The sequence below is a fragment of the Gorilla gorilla genome, chromosome 6, assembly GCF_029281585.2.
Source record: "Gorilla gorilla gorilla isolate KB3781 chromosome 6, NHGRI_mGorGor1-v2.1_pri, whole genome shotgun sequence".
Classification (NCBI taxonomy): Eukaryota; Metazoa; Chordata; class Mammalia; order Primates; family Hominidae; genus Gorilla; species Gorilla gorilla.
In genome coordinates, this window is record NC_073230.2 from 125933267 (window position 1) to 125952744 (window position 19478).

The 19478-nt window shown below is 41.2% G+C and overlaps 1 protein-coding gene and 1 pseudogene across 7 annotated transcripts in view; one reads left to right on the forward strand and one right to left on the reverse strand.

The window, feature by feature from the left end:
- Window positions 1-19478, forward strand: part of ST7 (suppression of tumorigenicity 7) — a 277197-nt gene that overhangs the window by 11890 nt on the left and 245829 nt on the right. The window lies entirely within an intron of this gene.
- Window positions 7175-7921, reverse strand: LOC101129447 (tropomyosin alpha-3 chain-like; annotated as a pseudogene).

The window sequence follows — 19478 nt, forward strand, 5'->3', positions numbered from 1 at the left end:
AAAAATCTGAAATGGAATCTTAAAAATCTTATAGCAAATCTAATCAATTAAAGTTATTATCCTAAGAGAAAACTTTTTCTTTCTCTTACATTATTTGAACAAGCAAATTCTGTTTTTAGAGGGAAAGCACAGAAGTGATGGCAACATAACATCAATTAAGTTAGAGCAAAGATATGCAGACTTAGTTTAGGCTATAGAAATATTCCATGGACGGCCGGGCGCAGTGGCTCACGCCTGTAATCCCAGCACTTTGGGAGGCTGAGGCGGGCAGATCATGAGGTCAGGAGATTGAGACCATCCTGGCTAACACGGTGAAACCCTGTCTCTACTAAAAATACAAAAAAATTAGCTGGGTGTAGTGGCGGGCGCCTGTAGTCCCAGCTACTCGAGAGGCTGAGGCAGGAGAATGGCGTGAACCCAGGAGGCGGAGCTTGCAGTGAGCTGAGATTGCACCACTGCACTCCAGCCTGGGTGACTAAGTGAGACTCTGTCTCAAAAAAAAAAAAAAAAAAAAATTCTATGGACACAGGGAGGGGAACACATCGGAGCCTGTGGAGGGGTGGGGGGCAAGGGGAGGGAGAGCATTAGGACAAATACCTAATGCATGCGAGGCTTAAAACCTAGATAACACGTTGATGGGTGCAGCAAACCACCACGACGCATATAGGTATACCTATGTAACAAACCTGCACGTTCTGCACATGTATCCCAGAACTTAAAGTATAATAAAAATTTTTTTAAAAAGTATTCCTGTAAATGTTTTGTACACTGTTTTTTAATTGCTTATCTATAGAAAATAATGTAACAATTTCTGGTAACTTTTAAAGGAAAGTTGAAGGAACTGTGATTCTTGAATGAATGTTTTCAGTTTTAACCAAGAGAATAAATGTGATGAAAAATAATAAGATATTTGAAAAAGATAAGACAAACAATACGTTACTATTGGGGCTAAAGAGGACCTAAATTCAAAGTTTGCATGAAATATGGTCAGCTGCTAAGATAAAACAAAGATTTATTATTGCTCAGTCCAAAGAGAAAACTGAAATGATATTTATAAGTGTAGTGATGAGCAGGTTGGATCTAGCAGGGGAAATGTAGTTGTATAGTAGTGGTCACAGGCAAGAGATTTTCCCCTATCATGTCTTGAACGTGGTTCATTGGTTCATGCCCACCTGGCCATTGGTTCATACCCAACTAACTTTCTAGAAATAAACATGACCTAGAAATAAAATATAAGGTCCATTTTAACAGGTTTTCTTCTGTCTGTAACACCTGCAAAAACAAAAGATATAAAAATATGTAGACATTAAGACAGTATCTTTTTTAGTGGATTATGCTTATTTGTTGCAGTTATTAATTATTTCCATAATATATGTTGCTTTTTTCCTTTTTTTTTAAGATAGTCTTCCTCTGTCATCAGGGCTGGAGTGCAGTGGCATGATCTTGGCTCACTGCAACCTCCACCTTCCAGGTTGAAGTGATTCTCGGGCTTCAGCCTCCTGAGTAATTGGGATTACAGGCACCTGCCACCACACCCGGCTAATTTTTGTATTTTTAGTAGAGACAATGTTGCACTATGTTGGCCAGGCTGGCCTTGAACTCCTGACCTCAGGTGATCTGCCTGCCTTGGCCTCCCAAAGTGCTGGGATTACAGGCATGAACTACTGCGCCCAGCCGATAATATATGTTGCATTTCATTGAAAACTTGGTGTTCATAAGTGAATGCTATTGATACTTGGCTTTATGGAAATCTCTTTTTAGTATTGACTAGGCACCCAGAAGATTAAAACATGGCAGCTAGACAGGCAATGTCAATCCTTTCAAATCAATTTACTTACTGGAGATTTTAAGTAGTTTAATCAAAGCATACCCTCCTAGGCAGGAAGCGCAGCTGTGATTGTGAAATGACATTATTTTCACCTTGCATTTAATTGAAAGCAGCTCCCTTCTAGTCCTGGCACATTGCTTTCACCCTTTTCTTAGAGGCACTGGAGAACAAGTAACTATTGCTTCTTGCAGCACAATGTTGTATGCCTGTGATTCTCTGTCCTAGTTTACTTACCACAGGATGTAGCAAAGTATCCAAAATAGGATGTAAAATTTTCAAATCAATAAAAAATTAATGTATCACTTGTTACTTTCAGAAATAAAATGGAGGTTAGGAAATCAAACCCCTTGATGTGTGTGATAAAGTGTTACAAAATATCAAATGATTCACTTTGCTATTTGTGAGTTTCTGTCACTCTTTTTTTTTTTTTTTTTTTTTGCCACTAATTGCAAAATAACTCATATAAACCTGGGTTTCTCAAGCAATGTTCTCCTAGATGTGTAGGACGAAGGCTATATTGGTATGAATAGGTAGTAATTCTGAGCCTGTTCTGGAAGACCCCATTCCCCTGCAGAGTTTGGTAGGGCTCACATACCCGCAGTGGTGGCCATTAATGACCAATTCTGCCTTTGAGTGCTCCACTTGCGCTACTCTCACTTCTGGCTCCTGGTGCTTAGGACTGCTGTCCCCTCTCCCTGCCTTACCAGTTCCTATTGTTGTGGACATTAAGGAGTGAATTTGGTCAGGCAGCCTGTGCAGGTCAGCGTCCCAGAGGCAGGTCTACAGCTGTAGCGGGTCCAGTCCCAGTGGACCTTTCTGCTAATTGTGTCCAGCCTTTCCATTCTTGAATTACTGACATGCGATAAAAAATGATGGCGCCCTTACCACATTCTAGCAAAAAGGTCAACAGTCATTTACCAGTTCTGTGATCTTAACACTAGTTACCTTGTTTATAACTGAGCATAATAATGGTGAGTACCTCATAGGACTGTTAGGAGGATTAAATGAGATACTACGAAAAAAGCCTTAACCAGTGCCAGCACTTTCTAGTGCTCAATACATTTTAGATATTTACTTGTAGTTACTGTTGTGGCTCCTACTATAATATTGACTTTGTTTTGTACTTCTTGGTGTCTAAATCAGCTTTTTCTCTTAAGTCAGTTTCTAGACTGATAGTTCTTTTTAAATGCATCTGTTCTTCATTTTCATAGTTACATGTATGTCCTCTGTATGTTTTCTGTTTCCATTCAATTTTGGGGTGAAATATGATAGCAGCATGAGGAGCTCCACTCCTGGTCTAAATGAATAAGCTTATATTATCTCTTTCTTAACTTTACTCCTTAACTGCTTTCATAATTTTGTATTCTGTTACCTGCTTTCATAATTTTCCTGGAACTTCTTAAACCTCATTGGTAATTTCAAAGCTAAATTTCTTTAATCATTTCTCAGATTTTGTTCATACTGATTCGTTGCACTATAAAAAAGAATTTAAATTTTTTTTCTAATATTCACTTTTTTTTTGTTTTGTTTTACAAATTCTCCTCCATATCCCCTCCCCTCCCCTCCCCTCTCTCCCTCCCTCCCTCCCTTCCTTCCTTCCTTCCTTTCTTCCTTTCCTCCCTCCCTCCCTCCCTCCCTCCTTCTTCCTTCTTCTTCCTTCTTTTGGCTTCTTCTTGAGACAGTGTCTTACTATGTTGACCGTGCTGGACTTGAATTCCTGGGCTCAAGCAATCCTTCTGCCTCAACCTTCTGATTAGTTCGACTACGGGTGTGTGCCACCATGCCTGGCTTAGAAAAGGACTTTATGTTGAACCTCTTTTCTCTTACAATCAAATAATAAATTCATTGAGTCATACTATTAGCGAGTCGCAGTGCTTGGTGCGGGTGTAGAGGAATGGAATGATGACCAAGACATGGTCCCTGTCTTCAGTATCTTGAGATATTGAGCACTCAGGGAAAGAAAAATGGGCACAAAACTATAATGCAAAGTAAAATGTATAGAGCACAAAGGAGAAATAAATACCAAAACAAGGGGATGAGAGAAAGCTTTCAAATCATAGTGGTAGTTACCGGAATAACTTTAGGAATTCCCAGGCTGCTTGAAGAATGTGAGAATGTGCATCTGCTTGGTCCTTCAGAAAACTGTCAGTGTGACAGATGGGAGGGTGAAAAAGAGGGAAAAGCTAGAATCTGTTGGGGTTAAATTGGAGTTCATTTTGAAGCATTAAAAATAATTGAAATTCTGATATATTTTACCTGTATAGAAAGGGACAGGAAATAATATGAGAAATAGTGGGGTGACCCATCATCCATATTTAACGTTTGTTAACATTTTGCCACAAGTGCTCATACTGCTTTCTCTTTTTCAAAAAAACTATTTTTTAGAACCCTTTTAGATGTGGCAGTTTTTTAGACTTTCCTTGTTTTTGATAACTTTACAATTTTGAGGAGTATCATATCTCCCTAGAATCCTCTTGGATGTGGCAGTTTTTCAGACTTTCCTTGTTTGTGATAACCTTAACAATTTTGAGGAGTACCAGTCAAGAATTTTTTAGACTATCGCTTGAGATTTGTTTGATATTCTTCTTATGATTTTCTGGGATTTTGAGTTTTTGGGAGGAAGACCACAGAGGTCAAGTGCCATTTTTGTCACGACATAATACCAACTTGACTTATCACTGTTGATATTGACCTTGATCCCCTGGCAGAGAGAGTGTTGATCAGGTTTCTTCACTGTACAGTTACCCTTTACTTCCTCGTACTGTGCTCTTGGGAAGGAGTTCGCTTTGCACAGGCCACACTTAAGGAATGAAGCTTTGTTTCCTCTTGTGGAAATAAATGAGGACCATCTAAATGAGAACAAGTAAAGGCTATTTATTCAAAGCCTCCCATAACAAAGGAGTCAGCCATCATCACTTGTGTTTGGCAGAGACTTGGAGGCAGTCAGAGGAGTAGGAACGCTTTATTGTAGAAAAAAGGGAAAGCGGCTGGGCGTGGTGGTTCATGCCTATAATCCTAGTGCTTTGGGAGGCCAAGGCGGGCGGATCACCTAAAGTTGGGAGTTTGAGACTAGCCTGACCAACATGGAGAAACCCTGTGTCTAGTAAAAATACAAAATTAGCCGGGTGTGGTGGTGCATGCCTGTAATCTCAGCTACTCGGGAGACTGAGGCAGGAGAATCGTTTGAACCCAGGAGGCAGAGGTTGCGGCGAGCCGAGATTGCGCCATTGCACTCCAGCCTGGGCAACAAGAGCGAAACTTTGTCTCAAAAAATAAAACAAAACAAAACAAAAACAACAAAAAAAGGAAAGCTATGTTATAGAAGAAAGGGAAAGCTCCAGGTAGGCCCTGTTTGGAGGCTGCTGACGTGGAGAGGGTGGAACATCCTGTGTTATTGATTAGTGGTACATATTTTGCTTTCTCCAGCAAGTCTTAATTTAAAAGTGGGTACAGAAATTAGGGAAGCTGTTAGTTAGTGGTCAAGTCCTGACTGTTGGGCTAATTGTTACATAAGTTTTGTGCTTAGTCAGTTTAGGCTACTCTAACAAATATACCATAGGGCTCAGTGGCTTCAACAACAAACATTTATTACGTACAGTTCTGGAGGCTGGGAAGTGCAAGATTAAGGGGCTGGAAGATCCTGTGTCTGGAGGGCTTGCTTCCTGGTTTGCAGATGGCCTTCTCCTTGTGTCCTCACATGGAAGAGAGCAGAGAGAGGAAGCAAGCTTTCTCGTGTCTCTTCTTATAAGGGAACTAATCTCATTTACAGAGCACTCCATCGTCATGACCTAATTACCTCCCAAAAGCCCCAGCTCCAGGTACCATCACAGTGGGGATTAGGCTTCAATGTATGAATTTTGGAGTGACACAAATATTCAGTCCATAGCATTGTGGTTTGGCTTTCTGGACTGGTTGTTGTAGGTTGTGAGTCGGAGTTCTATTTTTATATATGGTCTGGTCATTACCTGTTTGTATATTCACTCTTTCACCCACCTCAAAGGTAGTGTTCTATATCAATTATTTTGAATTCTTCTTCATGGGAGATTTGTCTCTTCTCTCCCATCTATTTTTTTTTTTATTTTTTGGAGGGACTGGTTATTTCAAAAAGACATTTGTCAATATTCAGTATCACAACAGTTGCACTATTGATTTCTCTTTCTCCCAATTGGACCCAAAGAGACCACATCAAAGGAGAGTACATTTTAAGCCAGTAAGCTGCAGGATGTACACCTAACAGACCTCCTAGAAACCTTACCAGAAAATGGGGACTCGGTAGGGAAAGAAACTTTAAAAAATCAGTAAACTGCCAGCCCACAGACTGCAGAGGCTGTCACAGCCAGGTGGGATGGCCAGGGTGCCACAAACCCAAAGAAGCAAAGTTTAAAAATAATATAAGATTTAAAAAGTTTTGTACATAAGCTATTCAAGATTTCTGCAGCACTGACTGATACAAAGCACAATGAGATGGCACTTTTAGAGACAGCAGCTTCAAACCCAGAAAAGGGTAATGAGTTTCACATGGCTGAATCAGTGGCAAAAACATAATCATCTTTCTTTCAAGGAGGCAGGAAAGCAATTAAGTGGTCACCTCAACATAAGGGTCACATGATCCATTCTGTAAGCAGTTGGGAGGGGGTAGAGATGGGACAAAAATTTGGTCTCAGAGTTCTTACATCTTGATTTGGTCAATTCTAATGAAAAAAAAAATAAGAAAAAAGAAATAATGTTGTCCAAAGGTATATTAAAGCTGAAAACTTGAACAGCACATTTTTGTTTGTTTTTGTTGTTATTTGGCTAACTTCTCCTGGAATCACCTTTCTGGTTTAGCTGGTACTTTGTACAGAGCAATAAGGTTTCCCATAGTGGAGTCTTTCCCTGGGCTCTGTTTGGCTCTCGGTAAGGCAGGCCTATACCTTTTCTTCTCTATGGAGCGGGCAATATGCATTAAGCTGAAAAGTCACCTTCCAAAAGTGAGAAAAGGATTAGATTGCTGCTTCAGGGCTGTGGAATTACTTGGAATGTTTTACAAATGGTTGCTACAAAACAACAAAAAAGGTAATCACAAATGTGTACATCACAATATGCCTTTTAAAGACGTTATGCATTGTGCTCACATTCCCTTAAATGTTGTTTCCAAAGGTGCTCAGCCTCTATCCCAGCTGGAATCTCCGGGAAGAGGCAGAGACAATTTGGGGAAAAAGACACAGGGCAGGAGCGGGAGGCAAAAGCGGAAAGCAGCCTTCCAGTTAAAGATCAGTCCTCAGTTAAAGGTCAGCTTCAGGCAGGCTGGCCTCAGGCAGAGTCAGGGTCAGAGGGAGGAGCAGCAGCAGGGTGGGACTGGGCGTTCTACATCTCATTCAGGTCAAGCAGAGTCTGGACCAGCATCTTTTGTGTACAGAGGCGCTGTCCTTTGGTGCATTTGAATTTATCTTCCAGGTCTTCAATTGTATTTTCCAGCTTGGCTACCGATCTCTCAGCAAACCCATCGCGGGTCTCTCCCTCCTTGAATTTATCAGTAAGAATCTTTATCTCTTTCTCATATTTGTCTTCTTTTTGAGAGTACTTTTCTTCAGCAGGACTCAGACACTTCAGATTCTGGTCCATCAGTCTGATCTGCTCATCCATCTCTCGGCAACGGTACTCTGCCAGCTCAGTTTGTTCTTCTGTGCATTCCAAGTCTCTTTCAATGATCACCAACTTATGAGCTACCTCTTCATACTTCCTATTTGCCTCTTCTGCAATGTGCTTAGCTTCTTTGAGTTGAATTTCTTGGAGTTCCATCTTTTCTTCATCTTTTAAGGGCTGGTTTTCAATAAACTTCATACCTCTCTCACTCTCATCAGCAGTTTTTTCCGCTTCTTCCAGCTTTTGCAGGGCAGTGGCTGGGCGCTCCTGAGCACAGTCCAGCTTCTCATGAACCAGCTGGATCCTACGGTTCAAGGAGGCCACCTCAGCCTCAGCCTGTTCCTGGGAACACCTTTCTCCCTCAACTTCTCACTGGAGACGATCAGCTCGCTCCTCTGCATCATCTGCCTGCTGCTGCAGAACCTGGATATTGCCCTTAACCGCCTCGATGGTGGCGATCCCAGCCATGGTGCCCACTCAGCTACTGCTCGCACTCCGATTCCTGCCTCCTCCGCTCGGCGTTGCAGCCTCCTCTCCCTCCCCCATTTATTTATTCACTTATTCATTCATTTGTTTATAGCAGTATGGATTCACGGATATTTATTTTATATAGGTTATAATCCAATACTACTTTATTTCATTGTTCACATTTTTCCAGTTTTGGCCCATTGAGAGCTCTGCTGCTTGGCTTCTGTGTTTCTTTGACATACTCCCATGGTAGTGGGTTTTTCTTTTGAGAATTTCCTTACTTTTTAGCACTACAAGATGTTCTAGGCTCATCTTGTGTATTTCTTGTCCTCTGTCTCTCTCTCTCTTTATTGATTGGTTAATTGAGACAAGCTCTTGTGCTATCACCCAGGCTGGAGTGCAGTGGCACAATCATGGCTTTTTGCAGTCTTGACCTCCCAGGCTCAAGCAATCCTTCCATCTCAGCCTCCTGAGTAGCTGGGACTACACGTGTGTGCCACCACGTCAGACTACTTTTTAACTTTTTGTAAAGATGGGGTCTCCTCATGTTGCCCAGACTGACCTCAAACTCCTGGGCTCAAGCAATGCTACTGCCTTGGCCTCCCAAGGTGTTGGGATTACAGGTGTGAGCACTGCTCCTGGCCTCTCTGTTTTTAAAAATAAACTGTTACCTAGACAGGTAAAGGTACTCCTACATCCCTTTCCCCACATGTTTCCTTTATTGGTAACCATTGTCCTGAAGTTGGTATTGTTCCCATGTATTTAATGTATTCATCAATAATGTATAGTTATTTTGTGAGTTTTAAAAATGTACATGATAGACTACTGCCCATACCCTTCTGCAACTTGTTTCTATTATCAAACATTATGTTTATGAGATCTTCGCATGTTGTAGATATAGTTAATTTAATTGTTATATAGTATTTCATTGCATGAGTATACCATGGCATATCCATTTTACCATAAATAGGTAAATTAATGCTGCATGGACCTCTTTACACATGTATTTGATTTATCAAGGGAAAGTGTTATCAATAGTAATGGGATCAACTAGGGAAAGTTTGGAAATTTGTGGGGGACATTTTATTTTTTAAATTTTTACATATTTCTTTTTTCTTCAGGAAATGCCAGCAGGAGGAATATTTTCAATTATTGATTGGGAGAGCCTTATTGACATTGGGAGAGGGTGAGGACAAAGGATGTATGATGACCTGTGATGTGTGTGTCTGCCTTTCTCCCATATAATTTTTAAATATCCCCCTCAGGTATTCTTGTACTTAAAAATTCTTTGTATGATGATCTGACTCTAGAACCTCCATTTTGTGTATAAAACCAAAGTATTTTTGGCATGGTTTTAGTATATGCTTTTTTTTTTTTTTTTTTTTTTTTCTGAGACAGAGCCTCACTGTGTCGCCCAGGCTGGAGTGCAGTGGTGTGATCTCGGCTCACTGCAAGCTCTGCCTCCTGGGTTCACGACATTCTCCTTCCTGCCTCAGCCTCCCAAGTAGCTGGGACTACAGGCATCTGCCACCACGCCCAGCTAATTTTTTGTATTTTTAGTAGAGACGGGGTTTCACCGTGTTAGCCAGGATGGTCTCGATCTCCTGACCTCGTGATCCACCTGCCTCGGCCTCCCAAAGTGCTAGGATTACAGGCATGAGCCACTGCACCGGGCCTTTTCTTTTTGAATTTAAACTATCATGCACATTGAGGGAAGAGTTTACTTTGTTCGGAACTTTTACCAAGTTCCGAACAAAGTAACACACTTGTATCATCCTGCATTTGTAGGTTTTGAATTCATGATGACAGTATATAGGAGTGAAATGTCTGTTTACTTCATTAAATCCTCTACCAAAGTCATGAAAAAATTTGCATTTTTAATATAATTATATTTTCTAAATAGGGCCAGGACTAAGGTGAGGCAAGTGAGGTTGCTTAGGTGCAAAATTTGAGGAGATACAAATGCAAGTGTCCTGCAAGTGCAGGTTCAGCACTTCCACTACTTTGCCTGCTTAAATTTTGCACCCTAAGCACCTTGCTTGCCTCATCTCAATTCTGCCCTGATTATAAGTAATATTTTATGTATTTTTTTCATATTTTAGTTAGGCTATTGCATTAGTCCATTTTCATACTGCTGTGAAGAAATACCCGAGACTGGGTAATTTATAAAGAAAAAGAGGTTTAATGGACTCACAGTTCCACATGGCTGAGGAGGCTTCATAGTCATGGCAGAAGGCGAAGGAGGAGCAAAGGCATGTCTTACATGGTAGCAGGCAAGAGAGCGTGTGCAGGGGAACTGCCCTTTATAAAACCATCAGATCTCATGAAACTTATTCACTATCACAACAGCATGGGAAAAACCCACCCCCATGGTTCAATTACCTCCCACTAAGTCTCTCCCATGACATGTGAGGATTATGGGAGCTACAATTAAAGATGAGATTTGGATGGGGACACAGCTGAACCATATCAGATATTATGGGGGTTTTTTGAAAACAATTTTTTTTTTTTTTGAGATGGAGTCTCTCTTTGTCTCCCAGGCTAGAGTGCAGTGGCATGATCTTGGCTCACTGCAGCCTCCACCTCCCGGGTTCAAGCGGTTCTCCTTCCTCAGTCTCCCGAGTAGCTGGGATTACAGGTGCCTGGCTCCACACCTGGCTCATTTTTGTATTTTTACTAGAGACAGGGTTTCATCATGTTGGCCAGGCTGGTCTTGAACTCCTGACCTCAAGTGATCTGCCCGCCTTGGCCTCCTAAAGTGCTGGAATTACAGGCATGAACCACCATGCCCAGCCTTTTTTTTTTTTCTTTGAAATTTATATGGATTAGGTAGGTTATCTATTATGTTTGTTATAGAATAGAAAAAGGGTGTTTTAAATAATTTCCTTTAAAAGGAAATATTAGATCTGATTGGTCTGAGAACCACTGCTTTAGGACACATACTTGGAAGTGCTGTTTGCTGGGCCATATGAGCATCTTCAACTTTACTGGGTATTGCCAGATTCCTTTACAGAATGGTTGTCTCAGAGATTGCTGTAGTGATGCTACATTAAAAGAAACAAGGCCAGGCATGGTGGCTCACACCTGTAATCCCAGAACTTTGGGAGGCCGAGACAGGCAGATCACCTGAGGTCAGGAGTTCGAGACCAACCTGGCCAACATGATGAAACCCCTTCTCTACTAAAACATACAAAAAAAATTAGCTGGGCGTGGTGGCAGGAGCCTGCAATCTCAGCTACTTGGGAGGCTGAGGGAGAGAATCGCCTGAACCCAGGAGGCGGAGTTTGCAGTGAGCCGAGATCAGGCCACTACACTCCAGCCTGGGTGACAGAGCAAGACTCTCTCAAACAACAACAATAACAACAACAACAACAAACCCCAAAAGACCCCAAGTTCAAAACTCAGTGGTTCATATAGTAAGTATTTATTTTTCCCTGTCAACCTGTGGGTAGATTGCAACAAAAATTAGCTGGGCAGGATTCTGGACTTCAGGCACTGAGCTCCAGTCTGCAGGTTGGATTGAGGTTGGGTTCAGGTCTGCTCCATGTCTCTCATTCTCTTGGACTAACAGCTACCTAGGACATGTTTTCCTCATGGAAAGTGGCAGAAGCAAAAGAAGCCAAGTGGAAATATGTAAAACCTCATGTGGGCCATACATAGAACTGACTTGCTGTCATTTTTGCTCACATTTCATGGACCCCAGCTTGTCACAAGGCCAAGCCCAACATCCGTGAAGTAGGGCTATATATTCTGTATATTCTAGTGAATGGTACTGCAAAGTTATCTGGCAATGATGTGGATTAGAATTCTAGTACAGGGAGGGTGTGAAGAATTATGAATAATGATTCAGTTTACCACATGGTTGTACCATTATATACCTCACCAGTAATAGATGCAAACTCCTGTTTCTCAACATCTTCACTAGTCTTGATGTTACCCAACTTCAACATTCTTGCTAGTTTGATGAGTGTTAAATGACATTGTTATTTTAATTTTCATTTCCAATTATATAGGTCTTTCAAAATACTATCTATTCATTTTAAAAGATTAGTTTTAGCCTCCACTCTAAAGTCAATTAGAATAAGGAGGCTTTTTGTGATGAAAATAAAAATTTGGAATCTGAGATTATGATAGTTATAATCAGTTGCTCACTTTGGCTACCAATTAATTTGTTTTTCTTTTGCTTAAGTAATGTCAGATATTCTGAGGACCATTAAAATGTCTAGACTCTGTTCTTCAAGGGCCCTGTTCTAACATTCTGATTCTGTGTACATGATGCATTCGTAATTTTCTTTCCATGTAATAATCTAATTTTATTGACCCCACTAAGTAAGTAAGGTGTAGGCATTATATTCCAAACTACTCTTTCAAAAGTGTGACTGTACTGCAAAAAATGCAGATGTTGTGGGTTTCAGTAAATGGATTTCTGGTATGTTTCTCTGGGAAGAATGCTTCCTGTTTATTGGCACTCCTCTGATGTGGAGGCAGGTCTTGCTGGAGAGCTGCATTCAGGTGAGAGAGGGGTGGGAAGGAAGAAAGGCACCCACAGAGCTTCTGCCTTGTAAATATAATCTCATTTGTGCTGGGATCAGACAGATCAGTCCAAGAGTGGTAGTATTTTTTTATGTTTTTATATATTTTTTTATTTTGAGACAAGGTTTCACTGTTTTGCCAGGCTGGAGTGCAGTGGCACGATCTCGGCTCATTGCACCCTCCGCCTCCCAGGTTCAAGCAATTCTCCTGCCTCAGCCTCCCAAGTAGGTGGGACTACAGGCACATGCCACCACTCCCAGCTAATTTTTTTGTGTCTTTAGTAGAGACAGAGTTTCACCATGTTGGCCAGGATGGTCTCGATCTCTTGACCTCATGATTCGTCCGGCCTTGGCCTCCCAAAGTTCTGGGATTACAGACGTGAGCCACTGCGCCCGGCCGAGTGGTGGCATTTTTAAAGAAGCACAGGCCATAGCTGCAAAAACAATAAAAATTGAAAAGGAATTTCTTTCTATACTGTTATTTCTTAAAGGAGATACAATTCATAAACCCAGTAACATTTCCAGAGCCCTCCTCTGGCTTCTACTTCTCATTTCTCACTTCTCTCCTCAGTTCTCTCTCCTGTGCCTGGTCAGTGGAGCTTTTACCATTCTCACTCTCATCTGCTCAGCTGAGCTAGGCTGAATCATTCCATAGGCCAGCCTCATATCCTTCTGGCCAGCCTCATATCTTTTGGTAAAACATGGAGACTTACATGACATTTTCAGAGAAGAACCATAGTTGAGGAAGGCCAGGCCAGTGTCTGTGGAACAATGTCTCTCTTACCAGATAAGAAAGAAGTTGCTTCCTGAGTTGCAGGTGTGAAGTTTTCTGATGTCCCCAGATTTCCTTTTCCCAGGAGGCACCAGCTTCCACAGGATTTGGAGAGGATGTATTCCACTTCTGGTATCTTAGAATCCAGAATCTTGAAAGACAACAGAGGAGATCAAAGATAGAATGGGCCAATTACATTCTGGAAAAGGCTGTTGACTAGAACTTTGTTTAGGGATAGTGGGATAAATTAAATGCTTCAATATACATTATGGAGATTATTATGACTGACAAAGATAGGGCACTGTATTCAAATGAAGGTCGTAGCAGGAAACATATCATACATTCTATCTATCTATCTATCTATCTATCTATCTATCTATCTATCTATCTATCTATCTATCTTATCTATCTATCTAGAGACAGTCTTTCTCTGTTGCCCAGGCTGGAGTGCAGTGGCATAATCTTGGCTCACTGCAAACCTACAGCTCCCAGGTTCAAGCGATTCTCGTGCCTCAGCCTCCGAGTAGCTGGGACTACAGGCATGCACCACCAGGTCCAGCTAATTTTTTGTATTTTTAGTAGAGACAGAGTTTTGCTATGTTGCCCAGGCTAGTCTCAAACTCCTGAGCTCAGGTGATCTGCCTGCCTTGGCCTCCCAAAGTGCTAAGATTACAGGTGTGAGCCACTGCGCCTGGCCCAAATCATGCATTCAAATTGGCAACTGAAGAGAATTTAATAAAAGGCTATTTACAGAGGTATTGGCAGGATAATAATAAAGAATGTTTTATTGGTAACAAAGGATAGCACAGTACCCTGGAGCAAGCAGCAGAAGGGAGCCATGACCATCCTTGGGCACAGCTCTAAAACCTGGGGAGGCAGCCATGTGGAAAGGCCGTGGCCTTTAGTGGAGAGACATAGCCAATCTGTGCATTGGGAGCCTGGAGAAAATGCTCTGTGCCTATTTTTCTCCCACCCTATTAATCCCCTATTGGGGTCTTTCATTGGCTGAACCCAACCAGAAGCCTACGGCAAGCAGCAGGGAAAGTGGAAGGGGAGGGACAAATGGAAAAATAACTAGCAGAAGACATTTTCTCTGACTCATTGAAATATTTTTTTGTTTCACTGTCTCTTTTCCTAACAAGAGGCATTTCTCAAGATTCCATTTACAGCAGTCTTCTTGTCTTATGCTGTATCTTTCAATAAGCTTGTATAAATGAAAGTGAGATCTTTCTCCTTTCTGTCCTCTCCCAACTTCCAGGTTTGCATTTTCAATTGCCTGTTGTATATTTTCACTAAGGCATAGGTTACTAGCTCTATCTCTTCCTTTTAACAGAGTACAATTTCTCTTCAAGGCTCTTAATAGTCTTCATCTCTTCTTTCCTTTATATACGTTAAGTTACTAAATCCCATTAACTTTGTATTGCCTTAATCTCTCTTTGCTTCCTACTTCTGCCCTTATTTCAACACTTATAATCTTATTACAGTAATCTCCCAACTGGTCTTCCTGCCTCTAATCTCTCCTAATCTATCCTATATGCTGGGATATTGTTTGCAAATTCTTTAGTGTCTTTCTATTGCCTAGCAAATGAAATAGAGACACCTAAAACTAATATCCTAGGCCTTCTAGGATATTAGAAGCCACTGCATGAGCATATGAGCGCCACTGCATGTTTCTGGCTTGATACTCACTGCTTTCCTTCATACACCATGCTCCATTCAAAGTATGCTTTACTAAATGTCACTTTATCATATTTATCATGCTCATATTCCTTTTTTCTTTTTCTTTTGTTTTTCGTTTTGTTTTGTTTTTTTTCTTTGGAGACAGAGTCTCACTCTGTCGCATGGGCTGGAGTGCAGTGCTGCGATCTCGGCTCACTGCAACCTCCGGCTCCTGGATTCAAGCAATTCCCCTGCCTCAGCCTCCCGAGTAACTGGGATTACAGGCGCTCATCCCAACTCCCGGCGAATTTTTGCATTTTTAGTAGAGACGGAGTTTCGCCATGTTGGCCAGGCTCGTCTCCAATTCCTGGCCTCAAATGATATGCCCTCCTTGCCTCCCAAAGTGCTGGGATTATAGCCATGAGCCACCACGCCCAGCATTCATATTCGTGATCACCTTAAAAATTCTTCACTTTTGTTGTCATGGAGGCCAGATGAGTCATCTGCAAGTTAGACACCTGTAGTTTATCTGAGTCCGAACACTTCCTAATATCCCACATTCGAAATGTCCCATATAACCAATATACCCTATTGGCTCCTTAGTCTCCTTGTCCTGTGGCTCCTTCACAGGAGCTTCACTTTTTCCTCGAGAGTTTTACTCGAGGAAAACTGAGGGGTCTTTTCCCCTCAGTGCATGTTTGTCTACAAGCTGAGCTCTTCCAGCTGCTGTTGTCACAAGAAACTGCTGGCAGTCTATATGGAGGCCTCTGTAGCATTCCTCACTCACCTTTAAGTTAAAATTGTTATTTTAAAATAATTTCAAATTTGTAGAAAAGTTGAAAGTACAGTACAGTTTTTTCTTCCAGAACCATTAGATGCTGATGTGGTACTTTATCACTCTGAAATACTTTAGTGTATATTTCATACAAACAAAGATGTTCTTCAAAATAACCACAGTATACTCATCAAAATAAGAAATTAATTAGATTTGTTAATCAGAAATTGGTACAGTGACACCATCTAATTCTGTCTATTCTATGCAAGTTTTGCCAATGGTTACAATATGCTTTACAGCAAAATAATTCAGTTCACAATCATGCCTTCCATTTAGTTGCCGTGTCTCTCCAGACTCCTTTTTTTCTGCAAAAGTTCCTCAATTTTTCCTTAACTTTAGTGACCTTGACCTTGATAGTTTTGATGAATACATGCCAATTATTTTGTAGAATACCATTCAATTTGAATTTGTTCAGTAGTTGTTTTTTTTTTTTTTTAATAGACAATCTTGCTCTGTCACCCAGGCTGGAGTGCAGTGGTGCGATCATGGCTCACTGCAGCCTCGACCTCCCAGGCTCAAGTGATCCTTCCCCTCAGCTTCCCAAGTAGCTGGGTCCACAGGCACATGCCACCACACCCAGCTAATTTTTTTGTAATTTTTGTAGAGCTGGGTTCTCACTATTTTGCCCAGGCTGGTCTCAAACTCCTGGGCTTTAGTGATGCTCCCACCTCGGCCTCCCAAAATGCCAGGATTATAGGTATGAACCACTGCACCTGGCCTCAATGGTTCCTCATGATTGAATTCAGGTTATGTAGGTACCCTTGGCTGTGATGATGCTATGTTTTTCTCATAGAATCCTATCAGGTAGCAAATGATTTTTCTTGGTCCCGTTATTGATTATTCTCATTGTGATTACTTGACTAAGATGGTGTCTGTGAGGATTCTCTATTATATTCTATTCTCTTTTGTAGATAACAAGCATTTTTGTAGAGACACTTTGAAACTGTAAATTCTTTATCAGACGCTTAATGTACAGTCATGTGTTGCTTAATGACAATCCCTCCTTTCTGGAATACCTCCTGAAGGACCTGCTTGAAGCTGTTTTACAGTGAGCTAAGTAGGAGTACACTCTAAAATAACGATAAAAGTGTAGTAAATACATAAACCAGGAATATAGTCATTTATTATCCTTTTCAAGTGTAATGTACTGTACATAATTATATGTGCTATACTTTATTTAATTGGCAGCGAGGTAGGTTACAAAAGTGAGTAATTATTTGTGCTACAGTGTTACAATGGCTGCAAAATCATTAGGTGATAGGAATCTTTCAGTTCCATTTTAATCTTTTGGTATATAATCTTGGCAGTAGGTTACAAAGTGAGTAATTAGTTGTGCTACAGTGTTACAATGGCTGCAACATCATTAGGTGATAGGAACCTTTCAGTTCCACTTTAATCTTTTGGTATATAATCTTGAACTGTTGTTTAATGTGGCCTGTCATTGACAGATATGTTGTTATGTGGTGCATGACTGTATTCATTTACTTCTGCTTCTTCTTCTTCTTCTTCTTTTTACTTCTTTTTTGTTTTGTTTTGTTTTGTTTTTTGAGATAGACTTTCGCTCTTGTTGCCTAGGCTGGAGTTCTATGGTGCAATCTTGGCTCACTGCAACCTCCTCCTCCCAGGTTCAAGTGATTCTACTGCCTCAGCTTCCTGAGTAGCTAGGATTACGGGCATGCGCCATCATGCCCGGCTAATTTTGTATTTTTAGTAGAGATGGGGTTTCTCCATGTCGGTCAGGCTGGTCTCGAACTCCCAACTTCTGGTGATCCGCCTGCCTCGGCCTCTCCATTTACTTCTTTAAACCAGTGTAGACTCCTGCTTTTCTGTTGTATTCAGTGGGATATAGCCTATTTTTACTATCATTATTTTAATACTCAAATTGTCCTAGATTTGGCTCATGGAAGCCCCTTCAAGCTAACTTCTCTATCCTTTTGACATATCCCTATTATTCTTTGAGGACTTGATTACTTTCTAAGATGTCCCAGTCTCATCTTGTACTTTTCCTGTTCCATTCTTGGAATCAGCAGTTTCTCTGAGGATCCCTTTTTCATTTTAGTGGAGAAAAATATTTAGAAGCCAAGATCTGGGCACAAGGTATACTTGTTGCTATTGAGGAGTTGCTGTTCCCAGTCCTCTCAGGGGAGAGTAAGGGAATATATGTATATATTCATATATAGATCTATGCACTTTTACATGTATATATATTTTTTGTTTTTAAGATGCAGTTTCACTCTTGTTGCCCAGGCTGGAGTGCAATGGTGCAGTCTCAGCTCACTGCAACCTCCGCCTCCCAGGTTCAAGCAATTCTCCTGCCTGAGCCTCCCAAGTAGCTGGGATTACAGGCATATGCCACCACGCCTGGCTAATTTTGTATTTTGAGTAGAGATGTGGTTTCACCATATTGGCCAAGCTGGTCTTGAACTCTTGACCTCAGGTGATCTGCCCACCTTGGCCTCCCAAAGTGCTGGGATTACAGGTGTGAACCACCGCGCCCATCCACGTATATTGTTTTTATATCTAGTTCTTATCTGTCTCTCTTGAAATTATAAGTTCATATTGATATCTCAGATCCTCATCTAATCTCTCTGTTTCCTTCTTTTCATATTTGTTCATTTCCTGAAAATCAGAAATGTGGGTCCCATTATCCTTAATATATTTACTTATTTGCTTAACCAATCTGTATGTAACCAGTATCTCTTAATATCCCCCCTCACCTCACTCTGGCTCTGATATCACATGCTTGGGTTTTGAAACCACATGCTGAGCATCCTCCTCAGAGGCCTTGCTCAATTGTCTGGGCTCCAGCACCCAATATCATCTACATCCATCCCCCTTCCCCTAGGGGATGCCTCCTTATACACACTGGGCTCTGACACCACGTGCAGCCTGCCCCCTGTTCTTATACCCTCCTTTCTCTGCTTGGGCCATGACACCCTAAGCAGGGCTGCCCCATGCATCGATGCTGTCCTCACCTTGCTGAGTCTCAGTGCCGCTGCCAACCCCCACTGTCTGTCTTCACCCAAGCATAGATACCTACCTCGCTTGGCCCCACCTATGACTTTAGAACTATGTAGGAAGGGGAAGACAAAGAGGAGGTGGGCCCACGTTTATGATTGATTCTCCTCTCACCCCTTTCTCTTTCTTGCTACCTTTAAGAAAATCCAAATAATATATTAATCAGTTACTACATACTTAAAGTTTTTGGTCTCATTCTTGGTTCCAAAGTCATGTCCTCTTTCATTAAGCTAAGCTCTCATCTATTTGTCACATCCTTCGGTTCTTAAGGTGATATCGATCAAATTATGTGAAGATGTAAGGCCTTGAAGAAACCTTGCAAACCTTGCCACAAAGAGCATGTCTATTGGAAAGCAGCAGTTTGAATGCTAGCTCCAGTTTGCACGTATTTATGTCAGCTGTGTGTGTGTGTGTGTGTGTGTGTGTGTGTGTGTCTATCTGTCTGTCTGAGAAAGAAGAGAAACTTTTGAAATTGGGCTGAATAATTTATAAAGGACTCCCTTGTTGTGATAGTCTTTAAACATCCCCAGATCTGGCCTGTCAATCTGAGACTTCTCAGCCTCCATAACTGCAAGAAATAAATTCCTTTTCTTTACAAATTACCTAGTTTCAGGTATTCTATTATGAGCAACAGAAAATAGACTAATACAGGCTCTGTTTTCTTTTAAGATGGCAGCAGTCTGGTTAATCCTAAAGTCTGTGGGATTATCTGTTATACAATAGCACATCTCTCTTTTCCAT